At 40.4% G+C, this 12,407-nt stretch overlaps 1 long non-coding RNA gene across 2 annotated transcripts; it reads right to left on the reverse strand.

Annotated features, from left to right (window-relative positions):
• Positions 1-626: 626 nt before the first annotated feature.
• On the reverse strand, positions 627-11,976 carry LOC135488697 (uncharacterized). 2 transcript variants are annotated; one of them, XR_010447012.1, is made up of 8 exons: positions 11,854-11,976; positions 9,458-9,532; positions 8,773-8,846; positions 7,211-7,892; positions 6,664-6,777; positions 5,657-5,776; positions 4,110-4,454; positions 627-2,590 (listed from the first exon to the last, which is right to left on the reverse strand). It is a non-coding gene; the product is annotated as an uncharacterized LOC135488697 (long non-coding RNA). The 2 variants fall into 2 exon arrangements; XR_010447013.1 differs by having other exon boundaries at positions 11,850-11,976.
• Between the last annotated feature and the right edge of the window lie 431 nt (positions 11,977-12,407).

Here is a 12,407-nt window from a genome sequence, read left to right on the forward strand (position 1 = left end):
AAAGCAATTTGTAGTCTATGACGATGTGGTACGTGAACTGGTTTGACAAGCTGCCTATACTTCTCGCATAATACCCTGAGGTTGAATGTCTGTTTTGTTGATGATGACCTGCCTTGACAGAAGGCCGATATGGATTCATAGTGGTGATAAACCATTCAATGTAGAGGGATGTCCAAACATGAGTTATTAGTATTTTATGATTCTGTAATTGTTGAAGGACTATAATTCTTAATTCTGGCGTTGGTCTCAATCTAAGCTTCCACATGACATGACCGGGCTCAAGGTCATATATTAACCCCCCTACGACGGCTAACTGCATCACACTCCCCACAGGACATCACAATCTTTTTCTTGTAGTTCATGCACATCCTCCCAGATGGCGCACAAGCAAAAGCCTCCAGACTCTCTAGAGAGCTGTTAGGACGAGTCCTGGTAACCACCCTCATACTCCTTTAGGGTTTCTATCACCTAGCGCACATGTATTGTAGGGCCTATGGAAGTTAGTATTATTAGTTCGTATTTTGGGTACATACAGAACCTGAACAGTTCGGCTCCGGTGAAAAGTTTTGAGTGAGTGATGGTGTCCCAACGGGTGAGTCAATAAGAAAAAATCTGTTTCTCTTTCAAAAAAACTTTATTGTTGTACATTACAAGGAAAACACATGACGATATGGAATGTAGTGTAGGAGGAAACCCGCATACCGGGAGAAAACCTACGCAATCGGAGGGAGTCGCCATCTCCATCACACAGGTGACAGGCGCTTAGGTTTGAAATGACTTAACACATTGTACTTTATAGTTTATACAATGATCGTGGTCAATATTTTTTTTTACTGCACCACTCCGAAAGCCCAATACAAGAAGACAACCAGGAGATAGGCAGTAGCACTATCCCTTTAAGACTTGGTAAACTTCTTTACAAGATGTCACAAAGAAACACTGATAAGTGTCCTTGCAACACAATGCTAAATTGAGATCAAACACAATAGACTCAACTACTCCACCACAATGGTTTGAGTTGGCACTAAACCTCTTCATGCATTCATCATGTTTATAATACATGAAGCTTCAGGTGAGCCATGTGAGCTTACAATAGGTTTGGTCACTGCTGTTGATTTGCAGGACCCAATTTGAATAACAAAGGAACCACATTTGTCATGGCTACTTGACAGAGCTGGCTGCCAATCAGCATGACAAAAGGAGCAGTTCTGACATGTCATTTGCATGACAAAAGAGGTGACCTTGACAGGGCAAAGATTAAAAGTTGACTTTGCCATACTTTTTGCCAAGTCATGGAGTCTAGATCTCAAATAGACATTTTACAAACTATTTACATACAGGATTTACAAAAAACATTCATAGGGGACAAACAGTTTAAAACGTCTAAAAGTTGACGTTTTCAAATAGCACTTTTCTCAATCAATTCAGTACCAAGTCGAAAAATTTTAAAACGCCTAAAAGTTGACGTCTTTAAATTACACTTTTCTAAATCAAGCCAACTTTAAATCTTTCAAATGATTGTCATGATGGCATAGGCACCATGTGCTGACTTATTGTCCAAGGAGATGTACCCATGGACAACATCATCATCAACAATTTGGGGTCCCTGGTAAGCCGTAACAAAACATGCATGCATGCCACCATTGTCGAATGACACGCTTTGACAACGGCTCATTGTATGACCACTGGGGAAGGATCAGTCTTTAAATTTTCAATAAAACAGAGTTTATCTAACTATTTAGTTCAATTGGAAAGATGTTTTGGTATTTCAAGAAGGAGGAAATTCAAAGTCAACATATCACTGTTGGTCATTTGTCTCGAGCATGAAGGTACATGTATTGAGCAATTGAGCCAGCCAGTGTGATGCAAGGTCCAGGGCATCGGGCCCAGGCCATATCAGTTGATTCTGTGGTACTGATGAGATTGAGAAACAGTATAAAAGGCCTACAGTTCCATCAGACACATGTGTTCTTGTTTCGTGGGGTCAGCGAATCAACAACACATGGACCCCATGTCTAAAGTGATGGATATACCAGTAATTAAATAAATATCTGATGAATTTGGTGATTTTAAAGCAGAAAAATATCTTTTGCCTGAAAAGAATTTCAGGGTCCTCATATGCCCAAGGCGGCTGTTGGCTCCTCTGGTAGCCACAAACAACCCATCCCCCTTAAACTTCCTTCTTATCTTAAGCACAAAATTTAGCTTGAAAATTATTTTGTTTGGGTTCTGGCGTGCTTTATCATTGGCTCCCCTGTTAACCAGAAACAACCCAACCCCCCCATAATTTCAATTCTTTCTTTGAAAAGTGTAAGATTTTGAACCATGGCACAAGTCATGGTCATTACCAAACACAGATTAAAATAATCTATGCTTGTCATAAGCAAGGTAAATATTTGCCTTCTCACCATCAGAAAAATTTGAATTTTCATTAAATCACCTTTCAATCAGATATTTTGATAAAACGATAAAGCCTACGGTGACAAAATACAATCTAACCGTCGTACTGTTACTTGACGGCGATGGGAGCATGGTTGGGATGTGCTGGGTCAACAACATCCTTCTCCCTTCTGTGGGATGGCTCATCATGCTGAAAAGAAAAAGACAACATGAAATTAAGGTTGTTCATGGAGGTGCACATGCTCAAGTTGATAATTCAATGTCAAGGGGCTATTGTGCTGACCATATAGATATTTTGTAGTAGTAGACAATTCATGCTGGTTAAGAAATGTACAATAAGTTTCATACAAAGAACTTTTCGAAAACATCTTCCCTATTAAACCTTCATTCAGGACTCTTTCTCTGAGCGCTGCTTTGGATTAGCAAGAGACACAAATCTGTGTTCCTCCTTGACATGCCTTTATGTCAATACAATGATAATTCTATCCTTAGAAAATCAGTAGTTTCAGAGGGAGGTAAAGGACTGTAGAATTTGAGAAGTTTTGTCAAAAGGGTGGTTCGGTTAAGGAACATTTTCCAAGTCATTTTTGGGATTTGGGAATTGATACCAAACTGGAGGTTTTTAGGTTGTCTCGCCAAAACCGCGAGGGTGGAGCTAAAATGTAGACCAAATCAAGGCGGGGCCGAGGTTTAGCTCCACCCTTGCGGTTTTGGTTAGTCAATCAATACCAACGTTGCACCAACCCAAGCGGCCTGACCATAACCGCTGAACTCAAAATGAGGCTTTGTTACACTGTAAAGTGCGGTTCATTCTAAATCCAGGTGTTTTAGAAGGCTAGATAAAACGCGATTGTCATCAGAATTGCACAGATGATAGTTTTAACCATTCTTTATATTTAGTGCCAAAAAAGTATAATGCCCTAACTTCATGTGACCATGAAATTCATCAAGGTTATATGATAGAATTTTGTTAGTTCAAGAAAAGTTAAACTGCATGGAGTTTGACTGATTGGGTTAATCAGAATTTATGGTTGTTCGAAACCATGTTACATGTTCAACTTGGAACTGAGTAGGCCATTACGTCACTGTTCCAGTTTGGCCTTTGTTTTGATTAAGCAATGATATATCGACCAAATCTTCGAAAGGACACCCTTCGCCTGTTTGCTATATAAAAACTGAAGTTGGAGATCACGCCTTCTTATTGCTGTCCCGCTGCCACAAAGGCGTTCTTACGAGAAAAGGCGGACCTCAGTACTACATAATGGGTAATGCGCTGAGAGAAAGAAAAAAATGGTACTGTTAAATGTACGGTGAACACAATGAGGCGTTTCTTTGCCCTCCCAGTCCCAGTCCCATTTGTGTAGAATCTAGAAAGTACAACAGTTTTCATATTTTCAAAGCATTTTTCGTTGTAAAACCCATATTTCTGAATGATGCAATCATATGGAAGAGCAAGCTTACATGTAACAGATAAGGTTACGAATATTCCTTATTGTCTAGTTCTTTTTGCAAAATTTTATTGTTTTACAATTAAGATTAGTCCAAACTACCATCACCGTGAGTTTGATGAAAATCGCACTGTAATTGGTGTCGCAAAAACAACGTTGGAAAATTGTTCCTCAACAGAGAGCTCACGATCTCTAAATCAGGCCAATGGCTACACCTAATCAAGAACATTTGAAAAACTGAAATTGATTTGTTTTTATTACCATGTGATGGCATCCTTCCGAAAGTATGAGATAGGCTGTCCTCATGGTGGCTGCAGGATATCATGTCAGGGCTCTATGTCCGTAACTTTCCCCAAGTCCAGAGAGTCCCTTCGGAGTTGAATTGTCATTATAGTTAATTAGAATGACGGACATTTGAGTGTCCAATCCATCCACACAGAAACGTTCCCTTCCTGATCTTAGCGAAGGTTCTCCTTGAATTGGTCTGTCAAGGCATTGTTTGCTGAACTGTGGTTCGTCACTCCTGCACATGGATATCCCTCAGCGCAACCCTTCGACCCACTGAATCCACTCAACTCTCAGTCTTCTACCTGTATCTGTGAGCGACTGGAAAACAAAATTTAAGGTTACTCCATTGTGCTACCATAATTAATGCACTTGTGCCATAGGGCCTTTCATTCAGTTTCATCAAATTCACCAAAGTACACCATTCGTTAAAAACGAGAAGTTTGTTATAAAATTTTTAATTTTCAATTGCACAAATATGTACAAAATATAGATTTCAGCACTGGCACTGCTGTTGTATAGAAATACAAATACCAGAAGCACCCAGTTTCAGCAAACTCGTATGCATAATAACTGTTCTACAGCATTGTATAACTGCAATTCTATTTTCCGGGACCACCAGTAATTATGAACGGCGTACCCCTTAAGTTGAAGCCCTCACTCGGCCCCTTATCTCAATCCTTATCCCCTCGTCTCGACTTCTTGTCTGTCCCAAAAGTATAATGTGCGGGTTTCTAGTCTCGGATCAACAACGGTTGAGATTTTCACCCTACGTTTAACTCTTACCCCAGTCTATGCTGAGAGCTTTCAGTGGAACTGGAACTCAGATTAGCTACTCAATCAGCACTACAACCTGAGCATTTTCAACCGGTGAGCCTGGGAGCTCATGACTGCTTGTCAGAGACCCAAACCACTGCACAACTGCGGCTCTTTTATTTTTATTATTGACACAGTTTGTGTTTAGTATTGGGGTAAGGAGCGATGCAGTGACAAAACCATGGATGGAAAATCTAATAGGTTGTCTATTTTCAGTGCAGCCACAGAATGTATGGAATATTTATTGGCACACCCTGTAAATACACTTTAGGCTGAGTTCAGTTTCATGACTATGGTATATGCAGGTCCAAGGTTTCCCAATCGACGTGCAAAATCTCCCTGAAGTTGCTGAAGTCTTCGAGCAATATGGGGGTATCTTTAGCATAGCACATCTGCCCGCATAATTGGGTCTATCAAAACAAGGCGGCTGAAGTGGGTTTTTCAAATATCATCGCTAGTTTCTGGAAGGGCTCGGATGTTATTTAAGAAATGTGTTCTTGTCTTAATTTTCTAAAAGCCTTAATACCGACGACCACAACACTATACTACTTGACACTTGATTTGCAATTCAATTCTAAACTGAGGTTGCTTGTGCAGATTGAAGATAAAATCCACCATTTTGCAACTCTACTTTACTCCGGTAATGAAATGAACTCAGCCCATGGCGTGTTCACCCATATACTGTCTAGTCATCTGTTTATATTTACCATATATGCGTTGGATTCCTTCATCATCCAAAATCTTTGAGAGTCACATCTACCATAGCACAAATTGTAGATCTTGGTTGAGTGGTTGGGTCGACAGCCATCATCTCAATCTGCAGAGGGCTAGATAACAGGAAAAATACATTCAAGGACCTATCTCAAAATGAATAGATTGAAACCAAAATATTTTTTTCTTTTCATTTGGGTGAGATGATTGTCTGCCATATAGGTGGTGCTCTTTGAAAACCTGTTTTTGGCTGTATCTTAAGAATGCTGCTAGCTAGAATCATGAAATTTTTACTGTGAGTGCATGTCATCCTGATCTGATCCTTTCAGAGGTTCAAAACTAAAAACACCCCCTTTTCAAGGTCACAGAGGTCAAATGGTGGTGCATGTACCCCTAGATCAGTTGGTCTCAGTTGAAAAAACTTTGTTCGATTCACTGCTTCAATGCATGCCCTAGTGGTATCATTCCTCAGGCCAAATTGCCTTGGATTTTTATATCCATGCTTACGTCTGATATTACAAATAACCATACATAAAATTTAACTCATGATTAGTCTGACTAATCAAGATCATCGAGGTCATGTTGCCCATTTGGCTGTTACTTGAATACACTCGGTCAGGTGGTCTCACGCTGGGATAAAAGTTCATAACTTGGCCACCAGGGTGCGGGTTCGGAGACATGAAAAATGCTTTTTTTCCTCTCCTTTAAGGGACTATAAAGGCAGCAGCTAGGCAGGCAAGATAAAGTTACACGAAGTCGACGAATAGGGGTCTCTCACATCCCATAGTATGTCGAAATGATTCACGCTTGTAGGATGAATACATTTAGTGCTGAATCTGACATGACCCAGGGCCCTTACTGTGTACATTAGTCACCTGAAGATGGCCAAATTAGCCCCTCTGCTCCAGCCTATAGTCCCTCTTCAACTGTTGTTGGAAAGTTATGAAGTTTGTTTCATCCAGTAGATATAATATCAATAAGGACTTCACTAAGTGATGCTCACCCTGTAGACTGCAACATCGTCTTTGTGTCCCTTGTCCTTGTGTCCCTTGTCCTTGTGTCCCTTGTCCTTGTGGCCCTTGTCCTTGTGGCCCTTGTAAATGTTGGCTCGGGCTGCCTAAAAAGAATCATATTTTTTGTTGAGGGGTTTATCTAAGTTCTGAGTGTTTCTACTGCATGCTGCCTTGACAGTGAATCCAATTTAAAACTGTTTTCCAGAGAGCACTCTCCCGGCGGGCGGGAATACGAATTTGGCTACACTAGTTTCGAAACAGCTGCGTGCACACCAAACTTAGCCTAATGCACATGCAATTCGATTTGCAAAGTGCAACTCTTGCCGCATATTGTAGTAACGTGCCTTTCGCATAGGAATGTCCCTGCCCTTTGTTGCAATTAGAAGATAATCAAGACAGGAACAAGCTAGTGTGCATGCCCTCTGTTTTGATACGTATTAACGCCCATACTACACATTTCACTAATTTGGAGTAATTTTAACATCTTTGTAATGTTTCTTTTAATCCAGATGTAACTGAGGACTAAGTGATGCTTACCCTGTATGGCTCCAACATTGGCAGCAACATATCCTTGGGGTCCATCCAGTGTCTTCTCGGCTGACAAGCTGGAGGCCGGCTCTCCTTCTTCATCGCCGTCTTGTCGATTTCAGGGGGTGTATATTATTAGCTTTGTGAGGCACAAGGAGGTCAAGGACACTGTTGTTATTCAAAGAGCCCAATGTCTTCGTCATATGTACTAAACTGGTTTAGCACAAGTCCCACACGGACACGCCTGACATTTCGTCCGACGAAATTCCGCAGGTTAACAACAGGCCTATTCCCCAGTCATTCCATCCCCCTCGAGATCAGGTAGGGGGTCGCTGGCCAGCTATTGCTTACTATTGCTAACAGTCGTAAGACTTATCCCGCCAACACTCTAAAACAAGGGGACCAATTGAATGACTAGCGACACGCAACTGTTTATTGCCCCCATCAATCAACCACAATGACTCAAGGGGAACACGTACTTTGAACCTAAGTCCATGTCATCACCGTCGAAACTTAGATGAGGACCGTGGAACAAAGTGGCAAGCATGCCTGGGACCCAGCCACCGCGCTATTGACGTGAGGTAAAACTCAGTCGCTAGTCACGATAACCAAATACACCAAGCGTATAGCTTGAATCGAACCCGCTCTATCATCGTCATTGGTCACCTGGCCTGGCCTGGACAACTGAAAGCTGAATAGGTTAAAATAGATGATAAGCAGGAACCATAAGAATTACAACTATTATAGCTAGATAACTACGATAGCTAGATAACTACGATAACTACTCTAACAACTAGAATGACAACAAGAGCTACAAAATGAGCAAGACAGTGATCAGACACACTTCCAACTCTCACACAACGGTCACCATACTCCATAGTCCCCCCCCCCCCACGACCTCCCGCACCCTTTTCCTATCCTGTCCCAAACACACGCACATACACATCATATACTGTGGTTACGACTTTTGAACATCCACTGGCATGAATTGCTGATCGAGGCGTCACTGTCAATCTATATAACATGTTCAAAACTTGGTGTACATGGTAGCAGTGGCTTTATTTGTGCATTTTATTAAAATATAGTTTTGAATCCTTGTTCTCTCAGGAAAGTGGACATGAAAAGGTCCTTGCAATTGGGATAAAAGTTGTATGTGATTTGCGATATTTTTTAAATTTCAGTATTAGTTCATATACCTCATTGACAAGGCTTGCTCTATGACAAGTGTTTGACTTGCTTATTGGTTTGTTATATCTTTCACTAGTCATACTTACAATATTCAACTCTCAGTGTATGGCTTCTCTCAGTTTTCAACACGTGATATTTCTTTGAAACCGTCGTTGCACTGAATGCAGGCAAATCTGCCATTAGCATTGTCAGTTAATGCTTTAGCTTGCTGGCAGATTGCTGTAACTTAGAGTGACACATTTGGGGACTGACTTTTCACTTGAGGCCTTCAATAGCTTTGTTTTACTATTTCACTGTTTGAATATTTTATTCTAATAACGGTTAAAAAAATTGACAGTGGCAACCCAATCAACAATTTGGGCAAGTTGTTACTTGATGCATACCCTTCATCTGATGATTTTCGCGGTTCATCCAAAAATCTTCGGCTGCAATTGCGGACAAGGTTTGTGGCATCTAGCTGTAATGATAAATTGGAACAATGCATACTATTACAGCAATTCTAGTGTTTTTAGTCATGAAATAACTGCCTAAAAATGATGTTGAAATACATCATCTTCAGTCATTACATTTCCTTAACGGAACTGATGGACTTTACCTTTTATTTTATACTAAGTTGCCATTCTTACGACTAGTTATAACAAGGATTTATGTAATTTTGGGAATTAGGGAGTTGAGACTGGTGTTGGGGAAGGGCTAGGGTTTGGGTTAGTACTTGGAGGAAGGGTTAGGGTCTGGGTTAGGTTTAGGATTAAGAAACAAAAGTGAATATGACTGTCGTAAGAATAGGCAGTAGTTTGTATGTAAAATCCAATGGGACCATCAGAACAACAGCTTCGGCCTTGTACTTATGTAAACAATGTGAGCTAGTTCATTTCTCAAAACTCTCAATCCAAAACTAGCAACCAATAAGATGGCATCACCGCTTCAAATATGGCCTCCTGGTTTAGTGACCAGATTATACTCTCCATGTCTTTTGCGCAAAAGCACACAATTCTCATATCTTTTGTCATTTTGACAGTGGCATAGCTCTCAACCAATCGGAAAGTCAGAATCTAATACTATACATACCTAAATGTAACCCTTCACCTTGCAAACCATACCAGCAAGAATCTTTTGTTGCAATTGCGGACGGTATGCGTCATACTGTAATGATAAATGTGGCACAAATGCAAATTGAGAGCATTTTTTCATTTTTAGCTCTGGTAGTAGTAAGCTTATTCGAGTGGTGTCTGTCCGTTGGACCTTGATCCATCTGTCCTAAGGGGCACAATTTTACTAAAATTTTGTGAACTTGATTTATTTTTCATTTCAAGAATTTTTACATACTTTTTGGGTACTGGTTATGGCGGGGGTGTACTACGATCGGGGTTGCTGACTTGACCAATCTTCAAGGTCACAGGGTTCAAATTTCATTATTTCACCAGCTGGTAGAATGTTTTGTCATTGTTCAATTGAGATGGTTCTTATTTGTGTTAAGGATGAATGTAAGTCCCTCTATGTGTATGCCAAATTTCGGCAAGATAAAAATGACATGACATGAGACTACATCAAATAATACAAGTTTTGTTTTCGCCTACTTTCCAAGGCCACATACGACAGACGTCAAGCAGCAAACAAAAGACCACATGGCGACGCACACCACATGTTCATTTGCTCATTTTGCCTATATTTAGGTTTGTTTGGGCTCACAGTGACTTCCTCCAGATAGTGTAAGGGCCTCTACCTGGAGGACATTGTCACCTCTGGTCTGCATGGCCTCCGAAAACAGAATCTTGTCCAATTTTTGGTGTTTAATAGGGTTCTGGTGTCAGAATTAAAAATGGTTCTTGGAGGAAGATTCTTTCTCTTTATTGAAAAATACAAGGGGAAAATACAAAGACAAGTTGCCCTTTTCAAAAATCCATTAGACCTACAAAATGAACATGAATAATGTCAAGATTCAGTTAGACAGCTGGTGATACCCACCTTGTAGAAGATTTGTGCTAACACAAGTAATTTTGCTATTTCAGATGTTGAAATTAAGTCAAAATTCGAGCAAAACCATGTGCTCTTTGCTCCAATGAATGTTCAGCCTCCACTGCACAGTCACAGCCAAAGCAAGCATTGGAACACATAAAATGTGACAGGTAGTGGTTTTATGTAACACTCCCACACATTCTTTCAAGGTTGGCATAGTCTTTTGTCCTCCAAACAATCAAACCTGAGATCAAACAAAGGTGTCAGATGACCAAGGTTAATCCAAGTTGGTAATGTGATTGGCCATAAGGAATAAATAAGTGGCCAGTTTGATTTGGGTGGGACTGATTTGGAAATAGTATAGGGTGTTAATCGATAGTGTTGCTAGTTGTAATGTTGAATATTTTTTCATCTATAATTGTTTTTTTCCTAAAACAGTTTCTTGCAATAAAAACCAAAAGGAACAAAAAGTTTAGACCAGGGTAATTTAGACCGCATTCGGATCTCATCAGGTCTATTTTCAGTCGTCAAAATGGCCCAATATGTGATTTTTGTTTTCAGTCAAATCTCAAGTTCATCCCTCAGATGACCACATTAACTAAAGTTCCCTTTGGATGACTTATCACCAGTATGAATCCACATCCCTCAGATGTGATCCATTAAATGGTTCATCACCTCCCTCAGATGACCACATTAACTTGAGTTCCCATTGGATGGCTTATCAGCTGTATGAATCCATATCCCACCCCCCCCCCCTGATGACCACATTAACTTGAGTTCCAATTGATTTTTTCATCATCAGTATTCCACAGCCCTCAGATGACCACATTAACTTGAGTTCCCATTCGATGGTTTATCACCAGTAAGAATCCATATCTCTCCAATGACCACATTAACTTGAGTTCCCATTGAATTATTTTTCAATAGTATGAATCTTTATCTATCAGATGACCTCACTCAATAGAGTTAGCAGTGAATGGTTTATTACCAGTATGAATCCACATCCCTCAGATGACCGCATTAACTCGAGTTCCAATTAAATGGTTTATCACCTGTGGGATCAATGTCCCTCAGATGACCACATTAACTTGAGTTCCCATTGGATGGTTTATCACCTGTATGAATCCATATCTCTCACTCTCTGATGACTGCACTCACCACAGAGTTAGCATTGAATGGTTTATCACCAGTATGAATCCACATCGCTCCGATGACCACATTAACTCTAGTTCCCATTGAATGGTTTATCACCTGTATTGAATATGAATCCATATCTCTCAACTGATCACGTTATTCGTTAACTGGAGTTCAAATCGAATGGTTTATCACCGAGTATGGCTTCTGGCCAACAGATGCAAGCCCCCCCCCGGCCCCCTGGGCCCTTCTTTAAAAGTAACAAATCCTACGGAGGGGGCATCCTATTCAAAAATATACCTAAATATGTAATCTAAAATCCTAAGACTCATCCTGACAATAATATCAGGCCGTTTCACTCGATACATACTTACTGCGAAAGGAGAAGTCGTGTTGTAGGCCCTAGTGTTTGCAAGATGATGCATATCCATATGCATCCAGGAGATCGACCCTTACTTCATCACAATGCTAATCAAGTAGGCCTAGACCCCGGATGTAGAGGTTGGCTATGATTGATGGCAAACTCGCCCCAGTGCCGAAATTAAAAAAATTCAGAGACCGAAATCTTGGATGTTCAGGGAGTTTACAATCATATATAAACTGTGTCGCCAGTTCAGACTGTAAATCTTATTCAGGCCAAATTAGTGCCATTTTCTCTCATAAAACGTTTTCTTTTATTGATAAATAACAAAATATATGATCGTTATGAATAAATTTTGACACTTACTAGTGGATTTTAAGATGATTGTACGGAGAACTACAAACGCAGCGAGGGCATCGCGGGCTTTGTGGTGTTGCGATAGCCTCACAGCAATAGGAAAGATTCTTACCTGATCTACATCCGCAGCACTGCTTTTCAAGATGGTGGCAACCACCTCGTTCTAGAGGCGTTGTAAGGAATGAAATCAGCGCCTCTAGTGTAAAGATT

The sequence above is a fragment of the Lineus longissimus genome, chromosome 5, assembly GCF_910592395.1.
Source record: "Lineus longissimus chromosome 5, tnLinLong1.2, whole genome shotgun sequence".
Classification (NCBI taxonomy): Eukaryota; Metazoa; Nemertea; class Pilidiophora; order Heteronemertea; family Lineidae; genus Lineus; species Lineus longissimus.